This window comes from Erithacus rubecula (genome assembly GCF_903797595.1).
Source record: "Erithacus rubecula genome assembly, chromosome: 12".
NCBI classification, from domain to species: Eukaryota; Metazoa; Chordata; class Aves; order Passeriformes; family Muscicapidae; genus Erithacus; species Erithacus rubecula.
In genome coordinates, this window is record NC_136664.1 from 12,777,267 (window position 1) to 12,788,581 (window position 11,315).

The 11,315-nt window shown below is 41.1% G+C and overlaps 1 long non-coding RNA gene across 3 annotated transcripts in view; it reads left to right on the forward strand.

Moving 5' to 3' along the window:
- LOC306806791 overlaps positions 1–10,228 on the forward strand; it is a 29,096-nt gene extending 18,868 nt beyond the window's left edge. For all 3 annotated transcript variants that reach the window (XR_013775572.1, XR_013775573.1, XR_013775574.1), the window contains 2 exons: positions 1,506–1,641; positions 7,264–10,228. This is a non-coding gene — a long non-coding RNA (uncharacterized lncRNA). The remainder of the gene's footprint in view (positions 1–1,505; positions 1,642–7,263) is intronic.
- Positions 10,229–11,315: the final 1,087 nt, after the last annotated feature.

Here is an 11,315-nt window from a genome sequence, read left to right on the forward strand (position 1 = left end):
ACTTACCTGTACAGTTGGGGCTTTCTAAAAATTCTTTTCCTGCGTGTCACATCCAGGCTTACTTGAGTGTGGTAGTGCACCTTGACAGTGTTGTTTTAGGACAATATAATTTTCTTGTAGACAATACAGTGTTCATCTTGGAGCCTGGACTTTTACTAAACATATATGCCTTTATAGCATCCTGAATCCATTTTATTTCATGGACAGAAAAGGGCAGTCCTGCATGTGTATTTCTTAATTTTTTAATAGGCTCATCAAGTCAAAATTTGTATTTCCAAATCCTCAGGGAAACAGAGAAACATGGATGAGCCACAGTGCTGAGTCTAGACAAAAATTAGCTGAATCTAAATCAAGAGCAGCATCAACAGTAATACTTAGAAGCACAGAGCTTTATTAAGAATTGACAATTTGCAGGCATTGCTTTCCACATAGGCAATGTTTTAAGATGTTGGCTATCAATAAGTTGGTACATATTCCAAAACAGTTTTAAACCAAATAATTTATCACAGGATGTGTCATCACCTGTTACATCGACTTAGCTTTAGCTTGCATGTGCATACCTGCAGAGGATAACAGTGTTTCCTAGTAATTCTCTTGAGAGGCAGTTACATTATTTTTTAGTAATTGCTGTGTAAGAATTACATGTTACTTACGTGTAGAGAGTTTATGAATTATTAATTGTTTTGTGCAAACCTGAATCTCGATTCTGTCCTGTTGTCCCCTTGCTGGGGACTCCCTAGCTGACTGTAGAAGCATGTTTATTCCTGAAGGGTGCCCATAAATGCTACACATACAGAATTAAAATGTTGCTGCTGTGGTGCAGTGATAGATGCTGGTGATGCAGGGCCATAGTGGGGGTTTCTATTCAAGTTCAATTTTCTGTTACACGACCATAATTTGTGATTTGTTTTTGCATTGTTGTGCCATAAACACTATCAGTCAGGGACTTAGCAAAGATGGGTGAATTCTGCAGGATCTATGGGCTGGGGTAAGATACCCAAAGTCTCTAGTAGTTTTTCAGAGCTTAATGTGAGGTGGAGTTTTCTTTTCTCTCAGTGTTTTCAGGTGCAAATCTTACCCTTTCCAATGGTGCAAAATTTTTGTAGGCTCCCTTATCGTCCAGGAGTAGGAGGCAGTGAGCTGGAGGTTTGTACTCACTGTCTAGAACAGAGCACTCCTTGGTTGGGATGAACATCAGCAGATGTCACTGAGGAGTTTTCCCAGGCAGGGTTTCAATACTTTTTAATCTTTGATGTCCAGAGGAGAATGCAGCCTCAGCTGTGTAGGTTTCTCTGAAGCCATTACTAATGTAATAGCCATAATTAAGGGTCTGTCACACTAGAGAGTGAGAAAGGAGTAAGAGACTGATGGTTAACTCGTTGTTGTGTTTACAGAAGGGCTTATACAGACTCACTGCATACAACCCAATAGCTGTCACGCTGGGGGACTATATTTGTGCTCACTAAAGATGAATTAGTGTGCATTATTTATCTTGATTTTCACAGGATCCATTGCAAAGCACATCCAGAAATGGAAAACTTTTATCCTTTCCTACTCATGAGAAGGTTCTGTCAAGTCAGTGAGTGATTTGATTCAATGAGAGTGAAACTAGTCCATGGTGGAAGACTTTTAAAAAGAGAGGTGAGTGGCTTTTTTTTTTTTTTTTTTTTTTTTAATTTGATGGTGTTTACATGGTAGAAAACATGAAATCCAGTAAGTGAGTTGCCCAAAAATTGGAGCCATCCCTCAGATGTGTGGGAAGGTGCTCTCTGTGTTAAACTAGTCATCATTTCCCCATAAGAGTGTCCCAAAAAGGAGTGTATGTGGGTCTGCTCAGGAAGAACAGAGATGTCCTTGATTCTGAACTTAGGTGAATCCTTCATGGTAAACAGGTTTGCCCAGGATGGAACATAAGCATGCAATGGCTTTCACATTTCTGAGTGGTGGAGCTGCCCATAGCTTTGATGAGCCAGCTCACTCGGGTTGTGGTGTACCAGCCAAAATATGGGCTGCCAAAGCCCTGCATAGAGGGAAGGACAGTGAGTGGGAGTGACAGCCTGGCAAGTTCAGTTGAGAAGTGGGGTAATAAATGCTAGTGTAAGCCACCGAGACAATGGATTTTCCATTTACAGATTAACACTTGAAATATCTTAATGGGATGTGTTTTACACAAATAGGAGTTGTGGGGATTCATGCAGAAGTAACAGTAAAAATCTCATATAAGAGATTAGACCAGAATGTCTGATGACCCCTTTAGATCTTAATAAAATTTTAAATGTTAAACTGGAGCCTCTTTATGTTAGATTCAAGTAGCACTTCTTGGTGGACTTCTCAATATCCAAGTGGCATTGAAGTTTCCATGGATTGTAATTTTGCATGAGCCCATGCTGCATGCCTGAGGACACTTGGCCTTATAATCCTTGCTTGGGTAAAACAGACAGCCAGAGTAGACCCAAGCAGCTAAAAAAGACAAATTTCTAGTGGATGAAAAGGAAAGGATAGTCGGTGAATATTAGAAAATATCATATTGTCATTGAAGGATAGTATTGTCTTTTAGCTGAGCTTTAAAGCCCTCATGTAAATCCTGATGAAGTGAGGGGCTGAGGCACTGACTTCAGTGGGATCATTTTGAAGAACAGGTTTAAGTGATTCTTAGTGTACTGGGACAGAGAAGAATACTGACAACATAGTTATCTTTTGCATCTAGGTCTCTTTTTCAATCCCTGATAAAATTTGAACCACAAAGGAAAATACATAGTAGGAAATTGAAGAAATAAAAAGATCCAGAAATAAAATTTTGACTCTTGAGGCTTAGCAGAGGAAGGGGAAAACATATAAACCTAAGAAGTGCACATGGATATTCATCACTAATTAGGGATGACAATCACTGTGGAGCCATAGGGTGGAATAGGAGCAGGGTCTTTAGTGAAATTCCCCAGGCTGAAATAATGTCACTTCTGTCTGCAGAGAAGTACTTGCCAAAGCTTGTTTTTTGGGTTGATATTTTGTTAAAACAGAACCTCCAACCAACAATGTTGAGCTATGCTGTTTTAGTGTTCATAGGTAGAGGTTATACTGATTTTTAAAAAAATATTTATTTTGATTTTTCTGTGTAGAAAAATAAATAATTTCCATTTAAGAGGTCATGTTAAAGTGAAAAATTAACCATTTACCCAAGCCAAAATTCTTTTGCCATTTCACTTTGTGGAAACATGGAGTCCCTTAGGCACTTACAGTGTTTGGAAATGACTGTGTCACATGGGTTACTTCTGGGTTACTTCTCAGCTCAGGTTCACAGGTTAGTATGGTCATAATTATCACAAGAATTAGCTGAAGATCATAGCAAGACTATTTTTATAGCTTATTATCATATTCTAAATACTAAATTGTTCTGTCAAATAGAGAGATTTGATAGCTGACCCACAGACAGTGCACTGACTTTACTTACATACTTAAGCTACTAGTATTTCTAGGAAGATATGGTTTATTAATTCATTATTATTTTATTGATGTTCAATTGATGTCTGATTAAATATAAATTAGACTCTTGGTAATAATAATGTAATAGGATGAGGCAGGTGAGATTCCCCCAGGATAGTTTGTAATGAGGCTTCAAATTTTTAATAATCTTAAACTCGTAAATAAATTATTACAGGTGAAACAAATGCAAAAATACTGAAATAAGCTATAAAAATGTTAAGTGGTGGTGAGGAGACCCATAATCTGCTGGGAGATCTGTGTGTGAACGTGCATTTGGCACTAACACACGTTGGTCAGAATCAGTGCTCCCCATTCCTTTCAAACATTTCATTTTTAGCAGTGTATCTACCCCTCCTATCCCATTATTATGCTGCACCATCCTGTTGCCAGACATTTGGCTTTGCCTGGGAACAGTGTTAATTTAATGCACTCAGGTGACCCTAGAGGCACTGGAATGACACGGCAGCAGCAGTCCAGAGTGCTGCAGTGATTCCTGCTGCTAGCAGAACTGCTGGGGACAACAGTGCTCTTCTGGACAGTTGTCTGTGAACTCTTTAGGGAAAAGTCAGGGGGAGCTGTCTCTTTGACCACACTGTCAGTGTTGAGAAGGACACATCCTCTCACTTAGCTATATCTTTCATCTTTTCCTTGGAAGACAAATTTCCCAGGTGCTCCTCTGATTTTCTTGAAGAGTTAGCAAGGATACTCTTAGATAAGAAAAGAAAGAAAGAACTTACCCTTATGTGAGGAAAGAAGGAATTAGACATGGAGAGGATTCTGATAGTGTGTTTGCTGGTTTGTTTGGGGATTTTGGGTCCCCAATATTCTGCAAAGATTTCAAGAGATTCAAAACCCCCCATTTCTTCAGTAAAAACAGCACCATTATCCCAGCCTTGAAAGACAGTGAGATCCAAAGGCAATACTCAGTATCTGTGTTTTAGACTAATCCTAGTGGGAATTGCAGAAACTCAGCACTTGGTAAAATGTGTTGATAATTTGAAGAGTTAAGTCATGCAGCAGGTTAGTAAATGTAAAGAAGTTTATTTTCTACAATTAATTTTGCAGTATTTCCATCAGCAGAAGGGGTACACAAAAGCCTGAAAATCTGGCCCTGTGACCATAGTCACTGGTTTAGACTTTCACATAAAATTATATTCCAAGAATTGGATGGTTGTTGAACAGCCAAAGGGTTGCAAACTAGAAATTTGGCTCAATACAAGGTACAGAAAAAGACAAGCATGCTGCTTTTCTGATGTGAGAGACCTTGGTTGCTAGGAGGAAAGCATTCAAGTGTTTGCTTATGCTTTGCTGGGGTGTTAACAGTGTGGGATAAACAGATAACACCACGCCTCTTAAATAACATTTTCTTAAATAGTGAAACTATTTCCTAATGAAGAAATTGCAGTAATCACATTTCTGGAAAAATAGGGAATTTTGGTATTTATGTAATTAAAGGGCTGTATTTTTCCAAACACAAATCTACTGGCAAATACATTTTTGCATACTTGTGTAATTGGAGATTTTGAAATCAACTTGTTGAAACACAGAAAACTGTTGCCTCTTCATAACAGGGTAAGGAGAGAGGAGTCGTGTGATTTGCAGCATCCTTAGCAAAATTATGTTCTTTTTGGTAGATATGGTTACTCCTGTGCATCTGCCAGGAGACCCACGGGTACAGAAAGCAGAACCAGCTTGAATCATTCTTCCCTTTTTCCATGATGTGCCAGGCCAGCATGGTCTGGTGGAACTGTTTGCCAGCTCCTGTCCATGCACTTGCTGACACTTCTCTGGGGAACCACATTAAGCAATTGCTTATGTCACCAGATGTCTGTGCCTCCTCCTCCATGTGCCAGCACAGGCTGGGCTTGGGAGAAGGTCCTGCCCTGCTCTTGATGTTGTTTGCACACTGCCCAGATTTCTTGTGACTTGTGTCAGTGTGACAAAAAGCCCTTTCCCAGGCTCTGGTTGCTGCCTTCAATGTAGGAGTGCTGTTAGACATGAATAAATGCTTTGCAAGGACCCTGCCACTTTCTCATGCAGGAATTAGAGAAGTCTCAAGGTTAGTTTCATACTTGGGGCTCCTCTTTTCTTGTCATTTTCTTGTCCTGCAAGAAAATAAGATACAAATTACTTCAAGCACAGCACCTTCTGCTTCAACTTTGATGCAAAGGTCTTATAATTGAGAGAATGTATCTGTCTGTGTAAGAACTGAAAGATTAAATAGACATCAAACAGGCATTTAAGTTGTTTGGAGCCTAGGTACCTCTGCTGCGTGTACATAAAACTCGGCTCAGGGATGTAGCAAACATTCTGCAGCCTCCAGAGATACCTGCAAATTTGTGGTTCTTTATTTGCCCTTGTCTCCCTTTAAAAGGCTCCTGTTGCTGCACATCTTTATTCAAAGTTACCTCTGGTGAGGCAGAGTAGAGGATAACATTCATAGCAATTGGTAATCAAAAGGAAAGAGGAAACAAAGGAAAGGGCTAATAATGCAAGGCAATCATTAAGTGCCAAATACAATTTGTCAAAGTTGTTCCTTCTAAATTGGATGAAGGCAGCATTTTTTCAGATCAATACTGCCTCAGTGACTCCAGTACAGTTCTGGTAGTTTTTGGCTAACAAATAGGAAGAATTTATATGTCCTAGGTGTAAACATTAAGACCAAAGAACTTAGTGAATTAATAGAACTTGACTGTGGTCAGGTATTGCTGTAAAACTGGGATTGGCAATATGCAAGGGTTGAGGCTGGCACAAATCACATCCATGGCCTGATTAGCTATGAGCCAGCCTCATAGATCAGCACAGCCAGGAGTTCAAAGCTCCACAGCAAACTGAGCTCAGTAGTAAATAATATCAAGGAGTACTTGCCCTGGTTCTTGGTGATCTTAGTGAGAAAACGTATTGAATTCATTCAGAGTTTGAGCTGTCTGTCAGAAAAAAAGCATTAAGTATTTGACCCAGCTGCTGCCCATTTTTATCCACACATCTTCTCCAGCCTGATACACTTAATTACCAATAAAAGGTGTTCTTGCTGGGACTTAGTATGATATTATATTCTCACCCTATGTTACTATGGATCAAATACTGCATTTTATTTCAAAATACATGGTTGGAATACAGAAGCAGGTGTCATGCAACAGAAGGGTAGCCTCATAACAGGAAATGGCATTTCGACTAAAGTTTCAGAGGGGGAAATGATATTCTGTTTACCTCATAGCCCAGAACATCCTGGTAGCCTGCTGACAGAAGCAAGGAGCTCATTGTTCCTTAGCTGGTATTCATTAGCCCTCCTCGTGCCATAGGAGCCCCTGCCTCTGGCAGCAGAATTCTACATCTGTGCAGACAAAACCCTCATAGCAAACCACCAAAACTTGTCCCGAGTCCCAAGAAACAGTGTTTGCACTGGAACTCAGGCATCCTAATTCACAACCAGCACAGCTGGAGACCAGACCCAGAGTGGCACTCTGGTAAACCCTGGGAGGAAGGAGGCATCCATATGTGAGCACACTTACAAACCTCTGCATCTGGAAGCCTCACACCTTCCTGAAGACAGCTCTGCAGCAGGAAGGAGCATCACAGCTGAATTTTTCATCAGGAGAATATGCTAATTTTTGCTGCAACAACTGTATATTACCTGACAATTATTCTCTCCAGTCTCTTGGGTTCACTTTATCTGTGCTTGTGTTCAGAATCCCCAAATGATTATGTAATAGGAAGAAGATACCTGATAATATAACAGGCCCTTTCTATTTTTTCTAAAGCTGTATTAATATAATTTCCTAGGTGTCATCGTGTCTTTCTCGACGTCAATCCATTGTGAATCATGCAGACACATCAGTGAAAGAACAGAACCTGCTGCAGCCTGAAAGCAACAAGAAATTTCAGCTGGATGACTGCATAAGAGCTTTGCAAGACCATCAGTATTTTTTTTATATTCAGAGTTAAATAGAGCAATAAGATGGAATTTCAGCTTTAGTGCAATGGATTGCAGCTCTTCAGTCAATCAAATTATAGTTCAATCAGTTCATTTTAATCACTTCTCTGGAGAGAAGTAAACCCCTATGTTGAAGAATATGCAGCAATTTTATTGATGGAAAGTTTAATTGTTTCATTTTTCCTTACCGTCTGTAACATACTAGACTTTTAATCAGTGGGAACTGAAGTTATAATGAAGTAAAGTCCACTTTCCACAGTTCACAACTAGCTGAAAATAATTGGGTTGAGACTCCCATCCAGACAGTGTAATGCCTCTGGCATTTTCCTGAAAACTACACTTAATTGCTTTGCTGATGTTGTTAAGTGGTCCTAAGGGGGATGAAGTAGTAAAGCTGCTCACATATGCAGAGAAACAATACACAAAAAATGTCTTACAAGGTCCTTAAAGGAGGACCAACTAGTGACTAGAAGACAATATATTGCACTTTTCCACTCTTTCTATACCAGGGAGAGCACACAGGAGAGGCTGATAAAATAAACTGGAAATTCTATAAACACTAACAGTATTTTTATTTAAGGGCAGCAAGCTTGGGAGCCAAAGTACAGAAAACGTCAAGGCAGAGCTCTTGCAATCAAACCTGCATCTTTAGGCTAGCCCAAGTTGCTTGGCATTTTTATGCTGAACACTGGTGAGCTGCTGCCTGTCTTCAGCACCTTGGCCTGAGGAACAGATGTACTCTTGTCCCCTGGGAGGGAGGACAGCTTGCTCTCTGTTCTCCAAAGTGACAGGATGTGAGCCAGCGATGAGCTGAAAGCCTTGTCCAGGCATCAGTGGGACCAGCACATGTATCCTGTTAGGCTCCAAACGTAGCCAGAGAAGGCATAACACTTTGGCATTTCTCCTTATTTAGTGCATTCTTAGGAGACCCTCCATGATTGTATGGCAATTGTTGAAAATGAAATAACTGATTGATTCTGATGAAATACATTAGCTGTTTAATGGAGAAAAATATTTATTTAGGCTACTGCCCACTGAAATCATTGTTGGAGCTGTTTTGTGGGGAAGAGAACTATAGAGCTAATTTAGATTTTTTTAAGTGGGGGGTTTTGTTTGGTCTTTTGTCCTTTTTTATTTAGATATGTGGGCACAGTAAAGTCTCTTCTCAACAACCTGACCTTCCTCAGCTGCTATTTGTGCAAACTTCAGTGTGACCTTTGCTTATTCTGTTCTCACTTTATAGACTCTGAACTGAACATCTACCCCCTGACGACTTTCTAGAAAGGAACATAGGCAAAATGGAGCCATGGAGTTCTAAAGCTAAAATCTTAAAAGTTCCTTTAACCCTACATCTGACCCCAGCTGCTTTCCAGACCCTCTTAGCTGACACCTCAAATTTTGTCCAGTGTAACTTTTCCAGCACCTGAAATTATGCTTTTTCCACTGAAACAGGCTGAAGGCTAGACAGGACTCAAATACCTTGATATGTAGCCCCATGCTAGCCTGACCATTCCCCTGATATAATAAACTTTATATGTATTTCTGCTGTGATGAAACAATCACCTCCCATTGTTGGAACTGCTGACCATCTGCCAAGGGGCTCAGCCCTCAGTGAAAAAGTGCCCTGTGTCCAATTCAGTTTGCTTGCCTGTCTCTGGGAGAGCAGCTCAGCAGTGCTTGGCCTTTGCTGTTCCTGGGCTCCTGTTTTGTCATGAATAATGTGTTGTGGAATGGTTTTAGCAAATGCACCAAATGAGGCCTGTGTTGTCACAACTGATGGGAGACGGTGTTTGGGTTTTGTATTCCCAGAGATTCTGAGGGACTGGAGGAGCCAGGACAAATCACCAGCCTCGTGTGGATGACAGAAATTTGCCATGTATTGTCTGGCTGGTTTAGAGGATACCCTGCCCTGAGACTTCTTTTGAGGACAGGGTTGCTGTCCCAGAAGGAGGAGTTCTTCCTGGAGCTGTAATGCAGTCCTGTGCAGCAGCACAGCTGCCAGCTGGCCCTTCCTGCCAAGCAGAGCTGCTTGCTGGGGCTCACATGCTTTAAAGTCTCAGTCTGGGCCTCAGTGAAAACAAGGAGGAGAATGATTTGACACACATTCACCTGATTTAACATACTGTGTGATTGTACTTGGTGTGTCCTCCACAAGAAATAAAAAATACATGTTGCTGTGCAGGCACAAATCTGACTGTTCCTGATAAACTGTTCATGTGGAAAGATACAATTTGCATGGTTGTCATCAAAGCCAGTGTATGTATTCATTCGTGGAAGCATGTCAGACACCATATGTCACTAATATGCCTTTGATATGTTGGTGTCTGAATAATTTTTTTAACTGTTGAATGGCATATGTTTAAATGTAAGCATCTGTTCTTTGTCTGTACTGTCTGTGTTATTTATTCTTTATTTTCTTTCGACTAAAAGTTTGATTTAAACCTAGAAAAAGTGTGGGATTAATCTTATTTTTAAAGAAGCAGAGTTTTGGTAGTATTTCAGCATGTGGCAATGTGTATCTTCTCACAGATGAGAAGGTCACTTAAAATAGAATTTTTCCCCTTTCAGTGACCAGAAAAAAAAAAAATCAGTTTCCAGGCAAAACAAAGATTAGATTTGACTACAAGTTTGTTAAATGAAAAGCTTACTGTTTTAGTGTTGGGCAGGTTTTGCAATGTATGAATTTGCTGAAAATAGGTTCTTGTAAGATCCATATGTTACACCATGATACGATGACAGTAAATTGGTTCTATCCAGAAACTTTTCTGATTCAGTTAAAGAACTTGCTGTATAATAAATGACTTAATAAAGGAAGGCTATTCATTATACATGAGTGAAACTCAAAACCAGTGTCACAACAAAAGGACTCAAAAGTAATTCTTGCAACTCGTCAGTCAACTGAGCCACAGCAGCACCCTTCAGAAGGCTACAGCCAGCCTGAAAGGCACGGTTTGGGCAAAAGCAGGGAATGATACTTTACTGGGATAGGAAAACAAGAAGAGTCTTTGTGAATCAGATGGGGATACCTGTAGAGTCCAGACGTGAGTGTGCAGCGTTCATGTACAGGAGGGGTTTATGAGCCATAGCGAAGGGAGCAGCTGTGTTGGGCTCAGCAGCGGGGTGGCAGGAAGGGACCGTACAGAAGCAGCCACAGTGGCACACTGTGAATTGCAGAGCTGCAAGAACCCACTCAACCCCTCCAGCCCAGCTCCGTGAGTGTCCCACGGCCATGGCACTCTGCCTTTTGGTAAGAACTCACCCAGCTCAGCAACAAATAACAAATATCAGATCTTGGTGGACTTAGGCAGCCTGGCCTTCATATTCTGTTTGTACGGTTTGGCTCAGGCCTTTAACAGATAAACAGCCATTGCACATAACATTGGAAAATCAAATCTGTCTAAATCCAAAAGCTCTATGTCACTGTCACAGAATCATAGCATTTCATAGCCACAGCTTCAAACAAACCCCATCAAAAGGGAGCAGGAGCAGCTGAGTGCAGCTGGCCAGCAGCTAGTCTGCAAGCAGGCCCTGAGTAGCCCAGAGCGCACCTGCGGCCATGGCAGGGCCCTGCCCGGCGCGGGGCTGGGACCAGGGGCCTCGGAATCAGTCAGTGCCATCTGGTGGCATTTCAGGATATTAAAATACCCCTGAGCTACAGTAACTGCACGTGTCCTTGGAATCCACCACAACTCCAAAAATTGCAGTGGTACCGCACACAAAGCCCGTACAGCTACATTTGCTTGGCCAGAGCTGCTGCGGCTGTGCGTGGAGAGGCTCAGCACCTGAATGACTAATGAGGCAAACACCTACCAATTATGGCTCTTTGGAGGGGCACAGATTAATGCCTGTAATTAGAAATCCCGGGAACAGATGGAGAATTTTGCAACATCAAAAGCCTGCT